The following is a 13,329-nucleotide window of genomic DNA, read 5'->3' on the forward strand; positions in this document are numbered from 1 at the left end:
CACGGACGGGACGGGGAGGGGAAGCTCTTCGCACGGACGGGGATAAGTTGTGTAGGGGTGGGTGGGGGGTCATGCGGCCGGGCCGCCGGGGTGATAATTAAGGTCGGTAGGTGGCGTTTAATGGAGTTGCGTGTGTAATTTGCCGTGCACAAGGTTGAGGAATAGGCGGTTCCCTTTGCCGCGCGCGCAATTCAAACTATCCCGCCCATGTAGTTTAAATTCGCCATATTTTCGTTAAATCGACATAAAGTCATGTGAGTGGGGGAAAATTAGCAAAGTTGCTTGAAAAATAGTAAAACTCTGGAATTATCCTTTAAATATGCTCTACTTCGTGTGGAAATCGGGGTGTGGAAGCATGTTGAGCTGTTTTATTTGTACTTTCTTCATTAAAACTCCCATTTTATGCACTTTGGATGGAAAGAAATCATTTGTACATAAATTTTGACAACGCCATTTGCAAACACTAATTGTTTTACATGCCAAGATGTACCCATCCACCAAATATATATGGGGCAAAAGTTTATCACAATCTAGCAGATATGCACAATTAGTGAGGGACCCCTTTTGATTTTGTGCAATTTCCACTAATTAGGTAGAGAGAAGGGGTTAATTAATTAGGCCATGTTAGGGGTTATGTGTTTTAGATTAGGTTGTGTGGATTCAAATACAACTTCTTTATTTGTGTGCTATGATTAATCAAAACTAGATTAATCGACTGCGCACACATTATTAGAGGCGCATGCCTTTGCGCACAAAGTGCATGTGTGTGTTGTTGGCCACCAATTAACGAGAGAGAGAGAGAGAGAGAGAGACAGAGAGAGAGAGAGGTAGAGAGATCTACATACGAGAGAGCGATTGAAATCCCCAAATTAAACACATATATATATGCATGGCACATTTAATTTAATTAGAGGACCGCGAGCTAAGGCACCCCTGGCCTGCTTGATGCACAATTAAGTGGCATTGGCCTATATATAGGGTTTAATTAGGGTTTAGGGTTTAGGGTTAGGAGGTTAGGGTTTAGGGTCTAGAGTCTAGGGTTTAATGTTTATGGTGTTTAGGGGTTTAGGGATTAGGGATTAGGGTTTATTTAATTAGGGTTTAAGGTTTATGGATCATCGATCGAGTGCGCACACACACATTATTAGAGGCACACGCGCCTTTGCGCATAAAGTGCATGTGTATATGTGTGTGTTTTTTTGGCCAACAACGATATATAGATGATCGAGAGAGAGAGAGAGATTGAAATCCCCAAGAATATGTTCGATCAAATATATATTAAAATATATGCACGAATGGATGCATGGTAGGCCATGCATGCACACTAATTATATATATATATTATGAGGAAACTTAATCAAATGTGTTTTCATTCGAGAGAACTTGTCAAAATTCAAGTTAATTAATTTATCATCGATAATTATATAATTAATTAATGAATCTCAGGGAGATGTTATACAACATATGATCGATATAGGCCATGTCGTATATATTAATTGGTGTTAATCTACCGTTTAATTTGCTAGCTAGCTGCTATATATAGATCGAGCATGTTTTTATTAGATCGGGTTATATATAGCTAGTTAGTACAGTTTAGGGTTATGTGTTTTAATTAAGTAGGGTTGATTAGCTAGGGTTAGTTATTACATATATATGGTTTAGGGTTAATGCATGGCACTTTTAATTTAATTAGAGGACCGCGAGGCACCCCCTGGCCTGCTCGATGCACAATTAAGTGTCGTTGGCCTATACATAGGGTTTAATTAGGGTTTAGGGTTAGCTAGGGTTTAGGGTTAGGGTTAGGGTTAGGGTTAGGTTATGGTTTAGGGTCTAGGGTGGTTTAGGGTCTAGGGTTTAGGGTTTAGGGTTAGCTAGGGTTTAGGGTTAGGGTTAGGGTTAGGGTTAGGGTTTAGGGTCTAGGGTTTAGGGTTTAGTGTTTAGGGTGTTTAGGGTTTAGGGATTAGGGATTAGGGATTTAAGGTTTTAGGGGTTGTTAAGTTTAAGGTTTAGGGATCATCGATCGAGTGCGCACACACATTATTAGAGGCACCCGCGCCTTCACGCATAAAGTTCATGCGTATATATGTGTGTTTTTTGGGCCACCAACGATATATAGATGATCGAGAGAGAGAGAGAGATCGAGACTGAAATCCCCAAGAATATATATGTTCAAATATACATTAAAATATATGCACGAATGCATTGTAGGCCATGCATGCACACTAATTATATATATATTATGAGGCAACTTAATCAAATGTGTTTTCATTCGAGAGAACTTGTCAAAATTCAAGTTAATTAATTTATCACTATAATTATATAATTAATTAATGAATCTCAGGGATATGTTATACAACATGATCGATATAGGCCATGTATATTTTAATTGGTGTTAATCTACGGTTTGCTAGCTAGCTGCTACATATAGAGCATGTTTTTATTAGATCGGGTTATAGCTAGCTAGTATAGTTTAGGGTTATGTGTTTTAATCAAGTAGGGTTGATTAGCTAGCTAGGGTTAGTTACATATATATGGTTTAGGGTTAATGCATGGCACATTTAATTTAATTAGAGGACCGCGAGGCACCCCCTGGCCTGCTCGATGCACGTACAATTAAGTGTCGTTGGCCTATACATAGGGTTTAATTAGGGTTTTAGGGGTAAGCTAGGGTTTAGGGTTAATTAGGGTTAGGGTTTAGGGTCTAGGGTTTAGGGTCTAGGGTTTAGGGTTTAGGGTTAGCTAGGGTTTAGGGTTAGGGTTTAGTGTTTAGGGTGTTTAGGGTTTAGGGATTAGCTAGGGATTATTAGGGATTAGGGATTTAAGGTTTTAGGGGTTGTTTAAGGTTTAGGGATCATCGATCGAGTGCGCACACACATTATTAGAGGCACCCGCGCGCTCCTTTACGCATAAAGTGCATGCGTATATCTGTGTGTTTTTTGGGCCACCAACGATATATAGATGATCGAGAGAGAGAGATCGAGATTGAAATCCCCAAGAATATATATGTTCAAATATACATTAAAATATATGCACGAATGCATTGTAGGCCATGCATGCACACTAATTATATATATATATATTATGAGGCAACTTAATCAAATGTGTTTTCATTCGAGAGAACTTGTCAAAATTCAAGTTAATTAATTTATCACGATAATTATATAATTAATTAATGAATGTCAGGGATATGTTATACAACATGATCGATATAGGCCATGTATATTTTAATTGGTGTTAATCTACGGTTTGCTAGCTAGCTAGCTGCTATATATAGAGCATGTTTTTATTAGATCGGGTTATATCTAGTATAGTTTAGGGTTATGTGTTTTAATTAAGTAGGGTTGATTAGCTAGGGTTAGTTACATATATATGGTTTAGGGTTAATGCATGGCGCATTTAATTAATTTAATTAATTAAGTGTCGTTGGCCTATACATAGGGTTTAATTAGGGTTTAGGGTTAGCTAGGGCAGATGGTTAGGGTTAGGGTTTAGGGTCTAGGGTCTAGGTTTTAGTGTTTAGGGTGTTTAGGGTTTAGGGATTAGGGATTTAGGGTTTTAGGGTTGTTTAAGGTTTAGGGATCATCGATCGAGTGCGCACACACATTATTAGATCGAGGCACCCGCGCCTTTACGCATAAAGTGCATGCGTATATATGTGTGTTTTTTGGGCCACCAACGATATATAGATGATCGAGAGAGAGATTGAAATCCCCAAGAATATGTTCAAATATACATTAAAATATATGCACGAATGCATTGTAGGCCATGCATGCACACTAATTATATATATATATTATGAGGCAACTTAATCAAATGTGTTTTCATTCGAGAGAACTTGTCAAAATTCAAGTTAATTAATTTATCACGATAATTATATAATTAATTAATGAATCTCAGGGATATGTTATACAACATGATCGATATAGGCCATGTATATTTTAATTGGTGTTAATCTACGGTTTGCTAGCTAGCTGCTACATATAGAGCATGTTTTTATTAGATCGGGTTATAGCTAGCTAGTATAGTTTAGGGTTATGTGTTTTAATTAAGTAGGGTTGATTAGCTAGCTAGGGTTAGTTACATATATATGGTTTAGGGTTAATGCATGGCACATTTAATTTAATTAGAGGACCGCGAGGCACCCCCGGCTCGCTCGATGCACGTACAATTAAGTGTCGTTGGCCTATACATAGGGTTTAATTAGGGTTTTAGGGTTAGCTAGGGTTTAGGGTTAGGGTTAGGGTTAGGGTTAGGGTTTAGGGTCTAGGGTTTAGGGTCTAGGGTTTAGGGTTTAGGGTCACTACAAGAGGAACCATCATATTACAACACATACTTTACAACTATTTTCATATGCGTTGTAAGTATTCATTGTAGATACATATATATGTGGTGCAGTTGTATCCGTTGCAGGTGAAAATAATTGGTCTACTGCGTGCGCATGAAAATCTGTTTTTTCGCGCTAAGTGTGAGATGCGCGGGGATACTGTGTATATTATTTTGGTAACTTGGCATGCGAGTTTTAATGAGCGGGTTTTCCTCTACGTCCCACCAGTTTTTCCTCTTCTCTTGGCATAAACTTCTCTACTCCTCATCTCAAAACAGTATCATCTCCTCCCTCGTATCCCACTGCCTGATCGTCTCCCTCCTCCCGCCGCCTCTACCGGCTAGCTCCGCCGCTGAAGCTCCCAGATCCTACCTCCTCTCTGATTTACCTCTCCGTTCGGATTACAATATCTTGTATTCATTTCCTGGAAAATATCACTGACGTAACCCTAGATTGTTGACCGGCATCAGCGATCTACCCCGTTCCATTTGCCTTCTTGTCAGGTGGCCCGGTGATGATGAAGAGTACAGCCTGGCCGAGGAGTACCTGTCGGAGCCTAAGGGTTGCCTCGACCTTGACTTGGGTTTGCTGTTCGTATCAGACGAGATCCGATCTATGCGAAATCCTCCCAGAGCTGGATTTGTGCACAGAGGTCAGGTGTGCGATTTCAATTTCCTCTTTCAGTTTTCTCTAATTTCCCCTTGGCTTGATCGGTTTACTATACTTTCTAGTTTGACATGCCCGCTGATCAAGTGTGGTAACCGCTTGTTGTTCACTGATGTGTACAGTTTTGTACTGTCCAGGGTCTGTTTTAGTTAAAGTGACTTGGTGTTCAGGTTACATCTTTTGTTGATGGAACGATCTGGTTGAATTTGGGTCCCTGGATAATATCAAATCCGTAATTAGTGCAAGATAGCTTGTATAATATTTAGACTGCGTATGATTCCAACTCAGTATAGTTGGTTACCGGCTCGTCTAGTTCTTGTCAAACTGGAACCTTCTTGCGTTTTGAATTCCCATATATATATAAATAAGCACAGGCATTGCATTTGTTGCAGAATTATTACTGCGCCATAGCCTCAGAGGTGTGACAAGCACGTCAGATTAACAATGGAGATAGATAATGAACATAGACAGGTAAAAATCTCTTCATCTTTTCCTGTTTGGATTGACTAGATGTCAGTCACTATTGTAGTACTGCTCATATCTCTGAGTTAATATATCTCATGGTTTCTTAATTTGCATTTGTACAAAGGATATTATTAAGATGTCAAAGAAACAATTCCTGCAGGCAAGAAAGCCCCTAAACATCAGGTATGCATTATAATTTATTGCAGTGCACCCGTTTCCTTACATTGGTAAAAGCACTGCCATGTATTGATAATTAGCTCATACCTTTTATAATCACAGACAAGCAAGCGTCCCTTATGGAATGGTAGTAATAATTAAAGAGAACACAAAGTTAGAGCGTTTTATCTAGTGCAAATAATCTATTAGACAAGTATTTTCTGTCGCCCAAGTCGCTTGTTTCATAAGTTACCTTGTATTTCATTTCTAATACAACTTTGGTTTACTGTGGTGTTCTTGCATAAATAGGTCAAATTTTGATGGAAATCAGTTCAAAATCTCGTAGAAGGCTCCAAAGAGGGCTGCTACAATGCGTATGTGTGGCAGGGCTGAAAGGAACAAGTCAAGGTATCAGCCAATCACTACAATCTTATATATATCTTTGTAGTTACTCTGATCATTTATGCGTACAAAAACTATGCACCTATTATGATACTTTACTACTTTCCTTTCAGCTTCTGAACTTTCTAGGATGTAACCGCATGAAACTAAAAAGTCCAATAACTTGTAGGTAAACGCCCTCACTACCAAGAAAACAACACATGTGCCACGAAATTTAAAATTATGGTAAAGTACCTCTAATGTGACAATATATCAATTCATGTTGTGCCTACCAAAGCTGGTGGAACCATGCATGTGCATAGCTAGCATATTCATGATTTTCCCTCATCTACTTAATTTGGAGTATCAGTGTAGAATTTCGCGGATAAAATTTACACTCTGAATGGGTAGAAGTGCAGGTCAAGTGATCTGGAAAAAATTCCGAGGAAAACTAATTTCCATTGTTTATATACTAGCAAAAATACAGAATTGAGTCTGTTTCTCTACTGAAATTTGAAATATTTTTCATGAGAAGGTTCACTGCATTCAAGGACGCATTATACTGGGACTTAAGGGCCTTTGAATCCCTATTAAACTGGGACTCAAGGGTCTTTGAATCGATTGGTTGAGTACACTATTTTTTCACCAAATCTTACTATATACCTTTGTTTATTTCAATGCAAACTGTGGGCAGTTCTTTGTGATTTTTGTAATGTTCTCCACACAGAGCTTCTCCTATCTTATGTGAGCGATGTGACCATTTCTACTTGTGCTCGTAGGATTAAGTGTTTAGACTTTGCTCTATATGTACATGCCTACTAACAATTTCCTAGTATTATTTAAATTGATGTCTCTATTGAATTTTGTAGGAAAGAAGTATGCAAGTTGGTGCTTGCCAACTTGAAGATATCAATGTTGCAGAATTGTATATCTTGTAACATCTAATATAGGCAAGAATACCCTTTTTACATGTTTTGGATCAAATATATAGTAGAAATTACTATACCCTTGCCTACTGTTTTTTTTTTGCAACGTTCGTTCTAAAATATGGTCTTCCTTTTTGCAGGAGCAAACTATCAGCAAGGCCTGCCAAATTCAAATGCTACATTAGAAGGCAGAGCACGAGAAGGAATATATATATAGAATTAGTTAGAATATCATATTGTTATGCGAGATTGTAAGATGTGTACTCTTAAGATTATTTTCATGTATGGATGTTGATTTTAATTATAAATATAGAAATGTTTCTTCATGCAATGCTTTAATATTCTGTACTTGTGTGCTGCCGAATATATGTATTAAGTAGTATTCTCTGGAGGAAACAAGTACTGCAATATTTGAAGCTACAAAGCCACCCAATCCAAAAAAAAATTGTGTCAAAATAAATTATTCAATCCACATATATTATGTACCAACGGACCCATATGCGTTGCTCGACATTCGTTGCCACTTTGCAACGCTCTATCCCATGGTTACCAACGGACCAATATGCGTTGCATTGTACCCTTGCAACACCCAAAAACGCAACGCATCATTATCCGTTGGTAGAGGCGCTAGCAACGCCTATATTGGCATTTAGATACAGATAAATCCGTTGCTGTAGGTAGGGTCCTGTTGTAGTGGGTTAGCTAGGGTTTAGGGTTAGGGTTAGGGTTAGGGTTAGGGTTAGGGTTAGGGTTTAGGGTTTAGTGTTTAGGGTGTTTAGGGTTTAGGGATTAGGGATTATTAGGGATTAGGGATTTAAGGTTTTAGGGGTTGTTTAAGGTTTAGGGATCATCGATCGAGTGCGCACACACATTATTAGAGGCACTACTGTCACGCTCTTTACGCATAAAGTGCATGCGTATATATGTGTGTTTTTTGGGCCACCAACGATATATAGATGATCGAGAGAGAGAGATCGAGATTGAAATCCCCAAGAATATATATGTTCAAATATACATTAAAATATATGCACGAATGCATTGTAGGCCATGCATGCACACTAATTATATATATATATTATGAGGCAACTTAATCAAATGTGTTTTCATTCGAGAGAACTTGTCAAAATTCAAGTTAATTAATTTATCACGATAATTATATAATTAATTAATGAATCTCAGGGATATGTTATACAACATGATCGATATAGGCCATGTATATTTTAATTGGCGTCAATCTACGGTTTGCTAGCTAGCTGCTATATATAGAGCATGTTTTTATTAGATCGGGTTATATCTAGTATAGTTTAGGGTTATGTGTTTTAATTAAGTAGGGTTGATTAGCTAGGGTTATTTACATATATATGGTTTAGGGTTAATGCATGGCGCATTTAATTAATTTAATTAGAGGACCGCGAGGCACCCCTGGGCTGCTCGATGCACAATTAAGTGTCGTTGGCCTATACATAGGGTTTAATTAGGGTTTAGGGTTAGCTAGGGCAGATGGTTAGGGTTAGGGTTAGGGTTTAGGGTCTAGGGTCTAGGGTTTAGTGTTTAGGGTGTTTAGGGTTTAGGGATTAGGGATTAGGGAGTTAGGGTTTCAGGGTTGTTTAAGGTTTAGGGATCATCGATCGAGTGCGCACACACATTATTAGATCGAGGCACCCACGCCTTTACGCATAAAGTGCATGCGTATATATGTGTGTTTTTTGGGCCACCAACGATATATAGATGATCGAGAGAGAGATTGAAATCCCCAAGAATATGTTCAAATATACATTAAAATATATGCACGAATGCATTGTAGGCTATGCATGCACACTAATTATATATATATTATGAGGCAACTTAATCAAATGTGTTTTCATTCGAGAGAGCTTGTCAAAATTCAAGTTAATTAATTTATCACGATAATTATATAATTAATTAATGAATCTCAGGGATATGTTATACAACATGATCGATATAGGCCATGTATATTTTAATTGGTGTTAATATACGGTTTGCTAGCTAGCTGCTATATATAGAGCATGTTTTTATTAGATCGGGTTATAGCTAGCTAGTATAGTTTAGGGTTATGTGTTTTAATTAAGTAGGGTTGATTAGCTAGGGTTAGTTACATATATATGGTTTAGGGTTAATGCATGGCACATTTAATTTAATTAGAGGACCGCGAGGCACCCCTGGCCTGCTCGATGCACAATTAAAGTGTCGTTGGCCTATACATAGGGTTTAATTAGGGTTTAGGGTTAGCTAGGGTTTAGGGTTAGGGTTAGGGTTAGGGTTAGGGTTTAGGGTCTAGGGTTTAGGGTTTAGTGTTTAGGGTGTTTAGGTTTAGGGATTAGGGATTAGAGATTTAAGGTTTTAGGGTTGTTTAAGGTTTAGGGATCATCGATCGAGTGCGCACACACATTATTAGAGGCACCCGCGCCTTTACGCATAAATTGCATGCATATATATGTGTGTTTTTTTGGCCACCAACGATATATAGATGATCGAGAGAGAGAGATTGAAATCCCCAAGAATATGTTCAAATATACATTAAAATATTTGCACGAATGCATGGTAGGCCATGCATGCACACTAATTATATATATATTATGAGGCAACTTAATCAAATGTGTTTTCATTCGAGAGAACTTGTCAAAATTAGAGTTAATTAATTTATCACGATAATTATATAATTAATTAATGAATCTCAGGGATATGTTATACAACATGATCGATATAGGCCATGTATATATTAATTGGTGTTAATCTAAGGTTTGCTAGCTAGCTGCTATATATAGAGCATGTTTTTATTAGATCGGGTTATAGCTAGTATACTTTAGGGTTATGTGTTTTCATTAAGTAGGGTTGATTAGCTATGGTTAGTTACATATATATGGTTTAGGGTTAATGCATGGCACATTTAATTTAATTAGAGGACCGCGAGGCACCCCCGGCTCGCTTGATGCACAATTAAGTGTCGTTGGCCTATATATAGGGTTTAATTAGGGTTTAGGGTTAGGGTTAGGGTTTAGGGTATAGGGTTTAGTGTTTAGGGTGTTTAGGGTTTAGGGATTAGGGATTAGGGTTTGTGGTTGTATAAGGTTTAGGGATCATCGATCGAGTGCGCACACACATTATTAGAGGCACCCGCGCTATGCGCATAAAGTGCATGCGTATAGTTTAGGGTTATTTGTTTTAATTAAGTTGGGTTTGATCAGCTAGGGTTAGTTACATATATATGGTTTAGGGTTAATGCATGGCACATTACATATAGTTTAAATCTCAAGAATGTTTATACATGATAGGCCATATGTGCAAAGGATTTTTTCCCCGTGAACTTGTCAAAATTCAAGTTTATCGGTGCCAATGGAAACTAGTCCAAAAAATTACATAGAGGACCAAAAGTACTAGACAATAACTAATAGAACCTGCAACTTTACAAAAAGGACCCCAAAACATATAGAAGAAAATCAATCGAGTCCTTCTCGACCGCACATCGATCTCTGCTCCGCATCCTTTCCAGCAACTCCGTCGCCGGGACGCACCACTTGGGACGGTGTCGCCGGTAGTCGCCAGACGAAGGAGAAGAAGGGCCTCAAAGAACGGCATATTGGCTCGAGAAGGGCCGCTGAAAGGCCAAGATGTGCACGGGCAAGACGGATGACGCCGTCGTATGCCCCGAGCTTGTGAACTTTAGCAGCTTGACTTCCCCATTGACCAGATCTGGCTAATCGACCAAAGCAAGCCTCACCGTTAGCGCCATCACATTGATGGCACCAGATCGGGGTTTGGCCGGCAAGATCCGCCAGATTCACCATAGGCCAGATCTGAAGCCGATGACGAGATCCCCGACTCCATTGCGCCATTCTGCTCATGGGAAACACTGGATCTAAGCTTACAACAACACTAACTCCCTCAGATCCAAATTAGCTGACTCAACTTTGCTTATCTAAATATGGATGTATCCACACATGTTTTTACTCTAGATACATACACGTCTAAGGAAAGTTGAATCAATTAATTTAGTTCGGAGGGTGTACAATATACAGAGAGAAGTCGGCCTCGTCTCCGGCCGGCGAGGCCGCCGGAGAGAAGGGGGAGAGGAGCCGGGGGAGTGGGAGAGACTCGAGAGAGAAAGAGAAGAGGAAGAAATGAGAGCTCCCTGGGGAAGAACATTATTTTTGTCGTTCTGCTCGTAGCTTGAAACTGAAAATTTCGGCCGCGCGCCAAATCATCCCGCCGCATCCATTCGAAAATCCCGTGACCAGTTTTACCCTTTTAACCCTGGTCCTAAGCTACAACCCACCGACCATGGAGGGCTCATTCGGTAACAATGAAATATCTTGCCTAGATCCCGAACCCTCCCCACAGGCCCACACCCACCCACCAACCATTCGCCCCATTAGCTCAAAAATACTCTCACACGCCAAAGCTCTGACTCTCTACAGTACTAGATCTGCTTCGCCGCCGGCATACTCCTCCACGGCGTAGCCTTGATCGTGTTGGCTGTCCACCCACCTGATCCGCTCCCCCGCCGCCCTCGTCACCGACGGATCTGCTTCACCGCCGACCTCGCCACCGACGGATCTGCTTCACCGCCGACCACGCCACCGACGGATCTGCTTCACCGCCGACCTCGCCACCGACTACCTCGGCGCAGCGGCTGTATCAACTTCACCGAATCCCTTGCCAGCCAACCAGATCTGCTTCACTAACGCCAGCTTCTACTGAAACAGGGTCGATTCATCGTCTCCCGCGTTCGCCGCCGCGGGAATGCAAGTTGCCGCCCGTCCACCCCGCCGCAGCTTGGTTAGTACGCTGGCCTCGTTAGATCGCGGTGTTTCTTTAGCCATGTTTTGTGTAGTTATTTGCAGATCTCATATGCCGTTAACTTTCTTGATGTGTTGCTTCGCATGAAGTTTGTTTAAATATTGTACAAGACAAAAGCATTATCCGGTCGCTACCATCCCGTTCATTCTATCGACACTGTGTGCATCCACATATTTATAGCCTTATACCCATTCATTTGCCGCCATGCTTTTTGTACTGCATGCTATTGTCGCACTGCTTTTATAGTCATGCTATGGGCATTTCCAATCTGCTTGTTCTTATACCACGTCATTAGCTCACCGCTAGCTGCTAGCTGTTTTCTCGTGTCTGCTATTCTCACACTGCTTTTATAATCATGCTATGTGCATTTCCAATCTGCTTGCTCTTATACCTCGTCTTTAGCTTATATAGTTATTGCTGCGTGCATGTCTGGTCTTTGTATTATCGTAGACTGACTTGTCAATGTTATTTTTCCTAGGGATTGATCATGCGAACCACTTATTAGAACATCCAACATTAACGGGGGACGCTAGGGAAGGTTGGAATCTGAGTTCTTGGTTGGTAATTTTGGCGCTTTACTTCCGTTATTATCTATAACCTATATGCCTTCGTCCTTATGCAAGAGATTAACACTTGGAACCCTGCCATAGCAATGCCATTCATGCTTTACTATGTTTCCGCCTATTTGATATGCTTGTCTTGGAGAAACTGCGAAGGTGATTTGAACCTGACATTTGGTCATTCTTAATGCCAGTTTACTTTATGTGGAAAACCTTGGCATTACCCTACTCTAAATCTGAATGTCTGAAATTCGTATCTCATGCAAAGCAACATATAGTTGGTTTTAATCTGATATCTGGTAAATATTGGCTTATTCATTTGGCAGCTCAAGTTTTTTGTTATTTGAAACCAGCTGACTTGGTCTTAAATGTGATATCTAAACACAGATTAAGGACAATGGAGCAGGAGGATTAGCATTTCACTTGATGGCTGAACCTAAAATATGTGCATGTTGACCACGACTAGTGCACGCAAGAGAAGGACCTGCAATGAGCAAGATGTGCTTAGTACATGCATCTTATCTTATCTTGTGCTTATTTCGCTACATGTCGTTATCTCGATCTCTACATTGCGTAATACATGTTTGAATAGTTAATTGTTGTAACTATGTTTGCAATGTTACGAATGCAGTTTTAATGAAGCAGTCATCATTAGAAGATAGTCGCCAAAAAAGGATCTGTAGCGACCATGTGCAACATTATGATGTAAGTTTGTGCTTAGTACAAGTTCCATACATTGTCTTATTTATGCAACTTGTTATTATCTTATATCTACATTGCATAATAAATGTTTGCATAGTTCATCGTTTAACTCTTTTTGCATTATTATCAGAATGCAGTTGTGATGAAGCAATCTTCATTAGAAGTGAGGCCCACAAAAAGTTCTGATATTTCTTCGGATGCATCTTCTCATAGCCGTCAACCTAGACCAATGCTTTCACAAACAAGAATATCTCAAGGCTGTACTTTATAAAAGACATGGTATTGTCGCTTTAAGATCTCAGAGTCGATATGTTGACAAAGAGTACACAAG

The 13,329-nt window shown here is 39.7% G+C and overlaps 1 long non-coding RNA gene across 2 annotated transcripts; it reads left to right on the forward strand.

The window, feature by feature from the left end:
* The first annotated feature begins 4,532 nt into the window (after positions 1-4,532).
* LOC127292804 (uncharacterized) lies at positions 4,533-6,947 on the forward strand. Of its 2 annotated transcripts, none has more exons than XR_007845393.2 (4): positions 4,533-4,981; positions 5,383-5,461; positions 5,921-6,019; positions 6,862-6,947. It is a non-coding gene; the product is annotated as an uncharacterized lncRNA (long non-coding RNA). The 2 variants fall into 2 exon arrangements; XR_011744344.1 differs by having other exon boundaries at positions 4,533-4,976.
* Positions 6,948-13,329: the final 6,382 nt, after the last annotated feature.

Source organism: Lolium perenne, chromosome 4 (genome assembly GCF_019359855.2).
Source record: "Lolium perenne isolate Kyuss_39 chromosome 4, Kyuss_2.0, whole genome shotgun sequence".
Classification (NCBI taxonomy): domain Eukaryota; kingdom Viridiplantae; phylum Streptophyta; class Magnoliopsida; order Poales; family Poaceae; genus Lolium; species Lolium perenne.